At 42.8% G+C, this 13,077-nt stretch overlaps 1 protein-coding gene across 3 annotated transcripts in view; it reads right to left on the bottom strand.

Moving 5' to 3' along the window:
• The window catches only part of alpk3a (alpha-kinase 3a), a 116,954-nt gene that overhangs the window by 38,491 nt on the left and 65,386 nt on the right, over positions 1 to 13,077 (bottom strand). The gene's annotated exons all lie outside the window — the stretch shown is intronic.

Genomic DNA, 13,077 nt, shown 5'->3' with positions numbered 1-13,077 from the left:
AAAGGTCCCAGGAAGGTATATGCGGCCTGCAGATGGGCCTCAGCCGCCTGACACCACTCATGAACCTCGAAGTTAGAGGATGTTGCCGCACAGAGGCTCCATCAACAGGGGCGTGGCTGGCCGAAACGATGGCCACATAAACTCTGATTGTAGAAGGAGCCAACCCTGCTGAGAAACGTTCTTGTAAGAACTCCAGGACTAGCTATTTCACAGTTCACTGGGTGTAGCTGACGTTCCTCACATCACAAGACAAATAGCCCCCACTTGAGCGCATACGATTTCCTTGTGGATGGTGCTCTAGCGTTTAACATGGTCTTTACAACCTCAGTTGTGAGACCAGAATCTATGAGCTGGTGCCCCTCAGGGGTCAGACTCACAGTTTCCATAGTTCTGGCCAAGGGTGATAAATCAGCCCTCCGGCTTGAGACAGTAGATCCCTGCGGATGGGAATCTCCCAAGGAGTACCATTGAGCAGGGAAATTATCTCCGAGAACCATATTCAAGCCGGCCAATAAGGAGATACTAGCAGCAGACATAGACGGTCTTGGCGAACTCTCACTAGAACTTGTGTGAGCAGAGAGATCGGGGGAAAAGCATATAGACGTGACCTCGGCCACATGTGCACCATGCCGTCCAGCCCCAATGGTGCGGGAGGAGTGAGGGCGAACACAGCGGGCAGTGTGTTGTCTCCTTGGAGGCGAACACATCCACTACCGCTTGTCCGAACCTCCGCCATATGGACTCCACCACTTGTGGATGGAGCCTCCAACCCCCGGCCCTAGCCCCTGCCTCGACAGGATGTCTGCCCCTACATTCAGGCTGCCCGGAATGTACATTGCACTCACTGACAAGAACTTTTCCTCTGCCCAGAGAAGGATTAGTTGCGCCTGCGTGAACAGGGGGCATGAACGTAACCCTCCCTGGTGGTTGATATATGAGACCACCACTGTGTTGTCTGACACAACTAGCACATGGTGACCTCTCAACTGAGGAAGAAAGAATTTCAGTGCTAGGAATACGGCCCGCATCTCTAGGCAATTTATATGCCACTCCAGATGAGGGCCGCTCCAAAGACTGTGAGCTGGACAACCATCTAAGACTGCACCCCAGCCCATGAGAGATGCGTCTGTCATTACCGTCTTGCAATAAGGAGATGCCCCTAGAGTGTGACCCGAGGCTAGAAACTTCAGACACCTCCAAATACTCAGAGCATATAGGCATCGCCGCGTGACACTGATTATTCATCCTCAGATGAAACCCATGACTTTTCAGCCACCACTGAAACGGTCTCATGTGCAATAGGCCCAACTGTATGATGTTGGCTGCTGCTGCCATAAGGCCCAACAGTCTCTCCTAGAGACTGGAGGGGATGCCCAAACCTAGCTTTATCTTGCTCAGAGTTGATAGGATCGATCCTACGCGTGTTGGGGATAGAAATGCCCTCATCATAGTAGAATCCCAGACAACCCCTAGAAAAGTTGTCCTCTGCACTGGAGAAAGCATACTTTTCTTGAGGTTCAACCTGAACACCAAGCTCCTCATGTGGGCAAGAACAACAGCTCGATGTTGAACCGCCAGTTCCCTGGATCATGCTAGAATTAACCAGTCATCCAGGTAGTTTAGTAAATGTATGCCCTGGAGTCACAAGGAAGCCAGAGCAGAATCCATGCACTTTGTGAAGGTGCGAGGGGATAAAGCTAGCCCGAAGGAAAAAACCTGAAATTGGTATGCATTGTCTTCAAACGCAAACCTCAGGAAGTTCCTGTGACTGGGCGATATTCCTATGTGGAAATATGCATCTTTCAGATTTATCGTCTCAAACCAGTCCTCGAACTGAATCTGTGGCACGATAAGTTTGACCGTCAGCATCTTGAACCTATATGTCAGAAGAGTATGGTTCAGATTACGCAGATCTAAAATTGGCCGCATACTCCCATCTTTTTTGCGGACCAGGAAATAATGGCTATAAAAACCTCCCTTAGGGAACGGGGTACATGTTCTATGGTCCCTTTGTCCAAAAGGGAATTTACTTCCTGTGCTAACATTGGGCTCTGCTCTGTGCTGACAACTGTGGTGAGCACACCTCTGAATCAGGGGGTTCAAGCTCTGAACTGGACCTGGTAACCCTTTTCTATGGTAGACAGAACCCATGGAGACACATTTGGCAGTATTTTCCAAGCAAGGAGACCTTATCTTTGTCCCCCATCCCTGAGATGTTGAGTCATAGGTGCCTCTCTGCCACAACCAGGCTACCCATAGAACGGCTGATATGACGGACCATTTGTTTGGTCGCCCGGAAAGATAAATTTGTGGCGCGACGCAGCTCTGCCACCGCCTCAGGCCCAATTATCGAGCTCACTCAGCAGGTCTGCTTGGTTGGCCTGCAACACTGCCATTGTATGTAGTGACCCACAAGCAAGACCCGCTGCCACATAGACTTTGCCCACCAACGCCGAGGTGGCCTTACATGGCTTAGCGGATAAAGTCGGCCTCCTTAAATTACCTGCCATTGATGGAGAGAGGTGGCTCGCAAGCGCATCCTCCACCTTCGCTACATAGCCGTGCTGCTCACTCCCCATGACAGCTGAGTAATCAGACATCACGGGGTTATAAACACGGCTAGTGTATGGTTTTCTCCAGAAGCATGATATCTCATCATGCACTTCTGGAAAAAAGGGGAGTTTTCTGCGGTGTGAGGGAGATTTACATTTATTTTCACTGGAGTGGAAGCGCTCATCCAGCCTGCTACAAGCCACTTTCTTTTCCCTGGGCCAGTCTATATTCAACTGTTCAACTGCCCTATTAATCACCTCAAGCAGCTATTTATATGCTTGAGAGTTGCTGTCAGTTTTTGGTGCCATGGCACCCTCTACCAACTCATCGGAGCCAGCGAGAGTGTTTTGGCTTTCCATAGGGGAAGGAGGAGTCGCGATGCGAGCTCCAAAGTCAGGCGGAGAGCCGGACCCGGAAGACAGAGCAAGAGATAGAGCCGCGCTCGTCTCCGGCTCCTCTTCCAAATCCATTCGAGAACCCCACGACCTTAGCCGGCTGGCTGCCTCAGCAGCAGCCGGCCCAGATCCATGAGGCTCTGAAACCCAACTCCCAGCCATGCAGACCAATTTGATGCAGTGTGTGGCTGTGACAGGCTGACCCCCCAACCCTTCAACCTCTGCAGCAATGCTGGCAGCACTCATACGTCTATTACAACCTCTGGATATGACGCTGAGCACGTGCACTCAACTTCTTTGGTTGACCATGGCGAGATCTGTTCTGAGTGGAACCTATCCTGTTAAACCGTTGTATGGTCTTGGCCACCGTGCTGCAGCTCAGTGTCTTCTTATAGCCTAGGCCATCTTTATGTACAGCAACAATTCTTTTGTTGCCAGCAGTTTAGACATTAATGGTTGTGTGTTGAGTTATTTTGAGGGGACAGCAAATTTACACTGTTACACAAGCTATACACTCACTACTTTGCATTGTAGCAAAGTGTAATTTCTTCAGTGTTGTCACATTAAAAGATATAATCAAATATTTACAAAAATGTGAGGGGTGTACTCACTTTTGTGAGATACTGTCTATGAACAAGGAATACAGCCACTGTATCAAACAGCTGTCTATATTGTGTTATGTCAAAAGATTAATTTCTTTTGTTTTAAATGAAAAAAATATATAATCCTGATATTATTCCCTTTTTTTTTACAAACGTACCTATAATCTGATTACTTTGTTTTTTGACATAACTGTAATGTAATTATCAGTATCCTGATAACATAACCTGTATCCTGATTGCGTAACTCCATTACATGTATTCCGTTACTCCCAAGACTCGAGATTACTTCCACATTCATACACCATGCGTTATTTATAAGACAAAATACACCTCCTCTTTTTTCCCCCCAGTGAATCAGTCCGATCTGTGCGGTACAGTGAAAAACCCTCAGGCTGGATGGTATAGTCCAGTGTACCTGCAGTAAGCCATATCTCAGTGAAGCAGAAAACAGAAATTCTGTAGATCTCTTTGGAATTTAAGTTGTCCTCTGAGATCATCCAATTTGTTGTCCAGAGACTCAGTGTTGGACAGGAAAATGCTGTGCTTCGGATTTCTTAGCCCAAGGGGTTTCATTCTTGTCCGTACACCGGCACTGTGGCCCCGTTTCCAAGCTCACATCTTCTGGGCGGTCCCAGGTGAAGCAAGTTGGCCATGTAGTTCATGGGGGAGCAAAGGTAACGATTCCAGCTCTCTAACACCAAAATTTGTACTGTGGTACTGTGACAGCAGGCATATAGCCCCACACACAAAAACAACACACTCCTTGCACAACTGCCCCCGAGGTGTCTGAAAGGACAGCGCCACTTCAGCACCACTCTTGTTTTGGGGAGCAAAGCAGAGCAAAGCAATCACAGCCATGTGAGGTAGCAAAATCACAAATGACTGGCAAGGAATAATTGCAGCGGTGGCTCTCTGCCCTCCTGCAGAAACACAGAAAGTATAAAAGGGCAAAGCCAGGTGAGCTTTGTTTCCTCTAGTGATCCCGCTGTCACTTTTCTCTCTCTGTCATGTAGATGAAGAATATAGCTCCTAGAATGATGCTCTCCTGGCTGCAGACTGCTGAGTGCCTTCTCTAGGATGACCATAGCTGCACCTGGGTCCTGCAACCATGCTGGGCAGCCTGCCACAAGAACACCGCACCTTACCAGCACCCCTTTTCCCATGCCACTTTTGTAAATAAAAGAGAACTTTTTTCACTTATTCCTGCCTCTGGGTGTCTGTGTTCACCTAGTCACAACCTTGAGTTGCTACAGAGGAGAATTGCATTATGGGTATTCTAGTCACATGACATCACTTGCATGTTAATCCCCAAATTAAGTGGAATCACAAAACTACCACAAAATAGACATGACATTTCAAAACACTCGGCTCAGTTAAATACAATGGGTTACATTCTACTTCTTCTTTTTATTCTTTGGGACACTTTTTTCTAGTCCCGCATCATTTGTGTCATGTTTGTGGCCCCATTGATACACATGCTATTATTTTTCAACTATTATTATTATTTTTGTTTTTTTAGCTTTTGTCCCATAGAGAATGAATGGGGAAGAAAACACGGGTGTAACAGCTTGGATGTTGCTCGGCTGACATGCTCGTATCACATATCCTCTCATACGTCTTAGGTAGACCTGGCATATTTATGTCACTGTCACGATTCCCCCTTGAAGCAGCGTGCTCGAAGCGCGAATGCGTGAGCACCTGCTTTTCCGCTGGTGACCGTAGGGACATCGGGACACGTGGGTTTTGTTTATGTCTGTCATGTCTCCTCCCTGTTCCGTCATTGGCTGGGAAGTCACGTGTGTCCGGATTACCCTCAGCTGTTAGCAGTTGCGAGGGTAATCATGTCCGCATATATACCGCGCGCTTCCCAGCACACAACGCGGAAGATTAAGTCGTAAGTAATAAGTCGTAAGTAATAAGTCGTAAGTAATAAGTCGTAAGTAATAAGTCGTAAGTAATAAGTCGTAAGTAATAAGTCGTAAGTAATAAGTCGTAAGTAATAAGTCGTAAGTAATAAGTCGTAAGTAATAAGTCGTAAGTAATAAGTCGTAAGTAAATGTCATAGTCATAGTCATAGTCAGTTCGCGCTGGATATCCGCTTCCAGTTCATCGTCATAGTTTGTTTCTTGTTTTGGTTATCGACCTAGATTCCTTCCTAGCCCCGTGTATACCTGTTTGCCAATCGCCTGACCTCTTGCCTGTTTATGAATCACGTTTTGGATTTGTCTGCCTGCCTGTCTCTTTAAATAAACAACTGTTGTCCTGCACTTGCATCCGCCGTATCTCTGCTCCGTCACGATTTGTGACAGTCACGTTTTGGAGTTTTCACCCCATAGGCAATAATGGGAAATTTTGGACTTCTCTAACCCCCACACCATCAGTGACACAGACATGAATATTAGAGATGCACCGATGTATCAGCCGACAAAGGCTGATAGCGGGAAAACATCCGATGATCAGGGCCGATTGTATCTATCAATAAAAAGAGGGCGGGAAAACATCGATTTTGTAAAGATGATGTTTCTTGTGTGGAATGATGACAAAACTGCAGTTTGTAAGCTCTGCACTGATAAAAAATTTTACACCGGAAGTAGTAGAAATTTAGTATCGGTGCATCTCTAATGAATATCATGTCCAAGTGTCTGGCTTGGTCCAGAGAATCAGGAAAGACCATTTGGAAATTGAGCCCCATGTACATGTCTCATGGAATTCCCATGGGGATTTGCAATACACACTAACAGAGACACTGTTTAGATTTACTATCTCCATAGGGAATCTTCAGCACCTATCTAGTTCCACTCCATTTGACTTTCAGACATGGATCATACCTCTAATTGCTCGTAATTCTTGGGAGATGTATGCGATTACTTTTATCGCCACTCTTGCATATTTTGCATAGCATTAAATATACTCCATACACATTAATTGAGAGATCAGTAGCAGGAGCCAACATGCCATAAACATAAACATTAACACCAGTCTAATCACCAAACTACTCCGGCCATGTCATACATCAAAACGATCAGTACTGGTGGATGAAAATACCCTCAACTCTGTGCAGAAATACGTTATAGGTATTTTAGTGATGTCATATGCACGTTAACCCCAAAAATAAGTGGAATCACAAAACTACAGCAACATAGACACGTTGCATATCAAAACACTTGGCTGACTGAAGAGAATTGCCCTATTGTTATTCTAGTGATGGCCCATGCAATCACATGATGTCTCGTGCATGTTAACCCTCAAAATAAGTGGAATCACAAAAATACCGCAACATAGATGTGGCATATCAAAACGCTCGGCTGAATGAGGAGAATTGCATTGTGGGTATTCTAGTGATGTCATATGAATATTGAGCAATATCACATGCATGTTATTTGCCTAAATAATTGGAATAATAAAACTACTGCATCATGGACATATGACATATCAGACTGATATTTTTAAACCAGACAGTCTTATAACTAACGCTGTAGATAATAATATAGCAATATCAGATCAACAAGTAGAATGTTTTACTCCCCTTAGAGACACCAAACTAATTTAATTAATTTCTTCATCAAAATCATCAACTTGTATGCTAGATTCCTTACCTACATGTTTCTTTAAACAGATTATTCCAGAAGTAATCAAACCCCTTTTAAAAATAGTCAGTCCTTCCCTTAGCACTGGCTATGGAACTAAATTGTTTAAACTAGCAGTTATTAAACCCCTGATTAAAAAACCTGACCTCTACCCCTGTCAATTGTCCAGATATAGGCCAATATCCTTATCTCCAAGATCTTAGAAAAGGTTGTAGCAGAGCAGCTATGCAGTCAGGATTTAGGCCTCATCATAGCAGACAGACAGTGCTGGTTAACGTGGTAAATGGCCTCTGATCAGGGTTGGGCCTCTTTGCTTGTGTTGCGTGACCTTAGTGCAGCTTTTGATACAATTGAGCATACTATGCTCCTTGGTATACTAAAAATGTTGTTGTCATTAAGGGAATGGCCATCTCCTACCTCAGGTCTTTTTGACTGATTGTTGTCAGTTTGTATATGTAAATGGTGACTTCTCTATGCATACTGAGGTAAGATTTGGTGTTCCGTAAGGTTATGTTTTAGGCCTCTGGGTTAAATTATTCGTGAACATGGAATTAGCTTCCACTGTTATGCTGATGACACACATTTGTTTCAGCAAAGCTTAATAAAGTTGAGGAATGTGTAAAGGACATTAGACATTGGAGGCTTATTATTTTCCTCTTACTTAATTCTGACGAGACAGAGGTACTTCTACTAGGACTACATGCAGCTAGAAGTAAGCTTTCTGATATAGTAAATCTGGATGACCTTTCTGTTTCATCAGGTTCAGCAGTAAAAGACCTTGGTGTGATTATTGACTCCAGTCTTTCATTTGATGCTAATATTATTAGGATAGCCTTCTTTCATCCCAGAAAAATTGCTAACTATAAGTGTGGCGGTATCGGTGTTAATCTCTGGCTTCTACTGGTTGATTAGTGTTTACTGAGTGAGCCTATCATGGCTAGAGGTAGTGGACAAGACCTTGTCTGGAACAGCACCCTGCTACCTCAACACTCTCCTGAAGGCTTACATTCCCTCATGCAATTTGCGATCGATTAATGGCCGATGCTCAGTAGTGATTAGCGTGGCTCAAGGTCCCTTTCCAGAACCTTCACACTAACTGTCCCTCAATGGTGGAATGAACTTCCAACCTAAATCCATACAGCAGAATCTGTCACTATCTTCAAAAAATAGTTAAAGACCCTCCTCTTCTGTGAACACCTATCTAACCCCTAAAACGCCAACCCCACATTATCCTTTATAAAAAAAATAATAATAATAATAATAATAAATAATATTTAAAAAAACAAAATTAAATTTAAAAAAACTTACTCTGGCACTTACACCTCTACTCTGTGCACTTTGCTTTTCTAGAACTCAATTAAAAGATCTTGTATGGTAGCACTATTTGTATTGTTCTCCGGCTGATATATCACTTTGCTTGTATTTCCTCATTTGTAGGTCACTTTGTATAAAAGCTTCTGCTAAATGAATAAATGAAAATGTAAATATAAATGGATATAGACCCGCCTTGTTGAGAATCGTGTCACAGAGTTACTGCCTTTTCCGGTCTCGCATGCCTATTGGCGTGTAGGAAAGCTTCTTGTTTGCTTCCTATGGTGTGTGGGAGAGTATTTGGACTGTTTCCCACCATTGACATGTCTGCAGTCCAGTCACAGCGTCAACGTTGATTTTGCTCTTGTCTGTTGTGACTGGGATTCCTTGCACCCTAGGTATGTAGTTTCTTTTTATTTGTACGTCGTAGTCTGATATGATATTTGTTTTCATCATGAAATATTATTTCAGACATACAGTATATGCCATCAATTAACGGGGAGGATTCCATTGCCACGGTTACTGGAGGCTTGCCCTTTTTCTGCGGTGCCTTGCTGTTTTGCTGTTGGCTTGACGTAGATACTGTGTTATAGGATTGGCCATCTAATCATCATTTCATCACTGGTGGGGGTTTGAATTTTCTTGTTGTCTATCTTGCACTAGTATATGTGGTAACTGGTTAGTGTTTCATGATCCGATGATTCATGATCAGTTTTTTGGGGGTTATTGGGTTTGTTTTTATGTGGTGTTATGTTAATGAATTAAGTGATTACATTTTTCTTGCATTTTGGTGGATGTCTTGACAGCTTTAAGGGTCATTTTGTGTGTGTGGTTATTCATATTTATCTAGTACTTTCTTATGATTATCTTATGATTATGATTTTTCGTATGTATATTTGTCAATTTCTCTTTCTCTTTTGTTAGGAGCCGGGTGTCTAGGAGCAAGGGGAGTTGACTCGTAGTTTTGTGGTGCATGTGCACTGGTGAATGAAGGTGATGAAGGTGAAGCATGGCTGTGGGCGTCCTGGCCCAAGAGCATGGCAGGAGTTATCGTCCAGTAGCTTATCTGTCTGAAACTCTTGACGCTGTGGTACAGGGCATGCCTGCCTGTTTACAGGCCCTAGCTGCCTCTGCCTTGCTTGTCTCAGATGCTGAAAAGATTGTTCTCTCTTACCCACTCACTTTACATCCATATCAGGTTATTGCTATATTAAATAATCTCCAAACACAGCACATGACGGCGCAGCCCTGTTCGGGATACGAAGTGATTCTATGTGCCACACAAAACCTTACCATGAAACCAGTAATCGCCCATATGAGTCCCACAGTTCTTCTACATTGCTTAATCCGTTCCTGTAGTTCAGATCAATTCCCTGACGCCTGGCTCAAACATGATTGTCTTATTCACATCCCGGAGACCTCATTTATTCGCTTAAACCTTTATCAACATCCCTTTGAGAGTGGGATTCATGTGTTGTGTTCATTTTGATGGCTCATGCTCAAAATGAATGATTATACTATCCTATGTGGCTACGCAGTTTATTTGCTACCTAACATCATTTACAAAGCATATTCAATACCTTTTAAATCAGTGCAGGCCACAGAGCTGGTTGCTCTTACAAGCGCATGTCTTCTTTTCCATGATCGGGTTGTAACCATCTACAATGATTCCAGATATGCCTTTGGGGTAACCAATGATGAATTTGGCATGTCTGTGGTTTTAAGGCTGCTGATGGTAAGCCAGTTTACCATGCTGCACTAGTCTCTGATTTGTTAGCTTGCTTCCTAACTAACTTGCTGTAGTTAAAGTTTGTGGCCATGACCCAAGCTATTCAGAAGCTGCAAAGGGCAACTGTCTGGCTACCAAAGTAGCCACATGGGCTGCCAAAGAGGGCTCATCCTTAACTCATGTTGAAACCTCAACTGTGTTTGCCCTTTTCTTGCACATTCATGTCCCTAGCGACAGTGACATCATGTTCCTGCAGTCTAACGCCACAGAGAGTGACCTGTCTTTTTGGCATGCTTATAAATGCACACCTGGGGCAGATGGTATTATGCTGTGTCCTCAAGGTCGTGTGGCACTGACTGTTGCTGTTTGACCTTTTCTTGTGTGCCATTTTCAGTGTTTCTCATGCCATACATAAGGGTGTGATTAATAATATCAACACTCAATTCTGCATCCCATACATCAGAAAGCCTGTCAAACTTCTGATAATCTGTGCCAGAGCCAATGTACAGGGCAAAACAGCTAAACACGATGCCTTAACCTCACCTGATGCACCCTTTCAGAGTTTATAGATTGACTTCACACACACATGCCACCGGTAAGAAACCTGAAATATCTTTTGGTAATAGTTGACAAAATCTCCAAGCTTTACCATATGCCAAGGAAAATGCAAATACTGTTGTCAAAATTCTTGCCAAATAAATAATACTATGATATGGCATACCACAAACAATTGACAGTGATAATGGTACCCCATTTGTGTCAAAGATAACTCAAAAGCTTTGCAAGTACCTCAACATTGACTGGAACTTTCACATATCATACCATCCACCAAGTTCAGGTATTGTTGAACGAAAGAAATGCACAATCAAGGACAGGCTCACAAAGGCAATATTAGAAACAGGAAAAATTAGGTCAACCTGTTACCATCCGTCCTTTGAATGACGCCATATCCGAAGTCACAATTGTCTCCTTTTGAGATCATAATGGGCAGATGATTTCCTTGGACTAAAGGTAACAATGGTGTTTCTTTTACAGGAGATCTGGACATGATTGTTTGCGATTACACACAGACATTGATTGAAAAATTAAACAGTGTGCATGGTAATGTTTCTGCCCCTCACCCTCTGCCCGCAAAAAAAGCCTACTCACCCCTTTCTCCCAGGTGATACAGTGCTGGTGAAAAGTCTCAATCCAAGGAAGGTTGGCAAAGAAGCAACCATGATACCATTCCCCTGGTTTCTCTTAGCAATAGGACTTATGGTTCTCTGTCTCCTGGCTCCCGTGATGATAAAGGGACTTCATCTTTACTCTCATAACACATTTTGGCTGTATGCTAACCTCATGGCCCACTAGAAAAATATAACAACTGCATTATCCTGCAATACTCGGTAGAAACCCCTTTTTCTCTACACCCCCATCATCAGTGTATACCCAGAGTTGGGTATAATGCATTACAAAGTAATGTATTACTGTATTATAATTACTTTTTCTGATAACACAGTAATGTAATGCATTACATTATAAATTTCTATAACTTGATTACAATTACCAATGTCAATACAATTACGTTACTTGCATTACAAATTTATTGTTAAGAAAATAATATTAACTAAAATGCATTTTAAAAATAAATCACTTTTTGCATGGCTGCCAGGAGTGGTCTGGGCATTCAAAGATTTTTTCTTTAACCACAAATAATTATCCACTTGGAGCGGTTTGTCACTACGTAACTGAATGTCAGCAAAAGAATACACCAGTGTTGTCATTTTATGTCTTCAGTGAACTGAGACAGGGTTTACAGGAAAATACGTAGAAACACTCGTGTCTTATTGGCTGACAGCTCTCACTTCTCCCAAATGCTAACTCACAGTCAGTGTGAAGAAAAATGGATATACACTGATTTTTTATTAGATTTTTTTTTTAAACCAGTAAAGGGGTTGAAACTAAAACAGTAACATCCTCTCATGCTGAGCAGAAAAACAAGGTGTGCAAATGTCTGAGTTCCAGTTCACATGAACATGATATGAGCAGAGCATAAGGAAAGATAATGTACTTTGCATGGCACTGTAGCAGCTAAACCCATACAACGATAGCTTAGTTGTAACCCTAACCCTAACCCTAACCCAAACTAGCCTAGTTAGAAAAGTTTTATATTTTATCAGTCTGGTAGTCCTACAAACAGTGACAACACCCAAGGCAAGTTTTATGACAAATCCGACTTTTTCTGGTCATGGCATACATTGACACATGCTAAAATTACTGAAAGAACTATGAGTTTCACTTTGTAGTGGATTTTTGTAGGTTGTATAGGCTTTGAAAGTAATTTGAAAGTAATCTGATTACTTTTTACATGCAGTAATCAATAATGTAATCAAAATACAATTTTAAAGTAGTAATTAGTCATTTGTAGTGGATTACTTTTTGAGTAACTTACCCAACACTGATTGTACATAAGCTTAATTCTATGCTCATGAGGATGGCTGGTGCTAGTCTCACCATGTGGAGACCTGGCCACTTTCATAGCAATTGCTTGATCGTTGCTAATCACTCCTCATCATATCCAATGTTTCTTGTTCAATGTCAGGATTTGGATCACATGAAGCCCATATAACTGTAGCTAAGCCTAGTGACCCTTACCCAGTATGCATTAACTGCACAAGAGCAAAGAAGGAACTGGGCACCCTGTCCAGGTTCTCTTGTAAATTTATCTTTAATGCTTATAATCAGAGTTGTTTGTGTGCCACTTCTCCACGAACAACTCCACTATGTTCACTTCTCCACCTCGATTGGGTTGGCTCCCTATTTATCCAAGATTGGTACTGAGTCTGTGGCTCTAATGCCTACTTTTATCTTCCTTTTAATTGGTCTGGTGTCAGTGCCTTTACGTCCTTAAGAAATCC

This window comes from Ictalurus punctatus, chromosome 4, assembly GCF_001660625.3.
Source record: "Ictalurus punctatus breed USDA103 chromosome 4, Coco_2.0, whole genome shotgun sequence".
Classification (NCBI taxonomy): domain Eukaryota; kingdom Metazoa; phylum Chordata; class Actinopteri; order Siluriformes; family Ictaluridae; genus Ictalurus; species Ictalurus punctatus.
The sequence above is the reverse complement of the archived record's forward strand: the minus strand, read 5'-3'. Positions and strand labels throughout refer to the sequence as shown.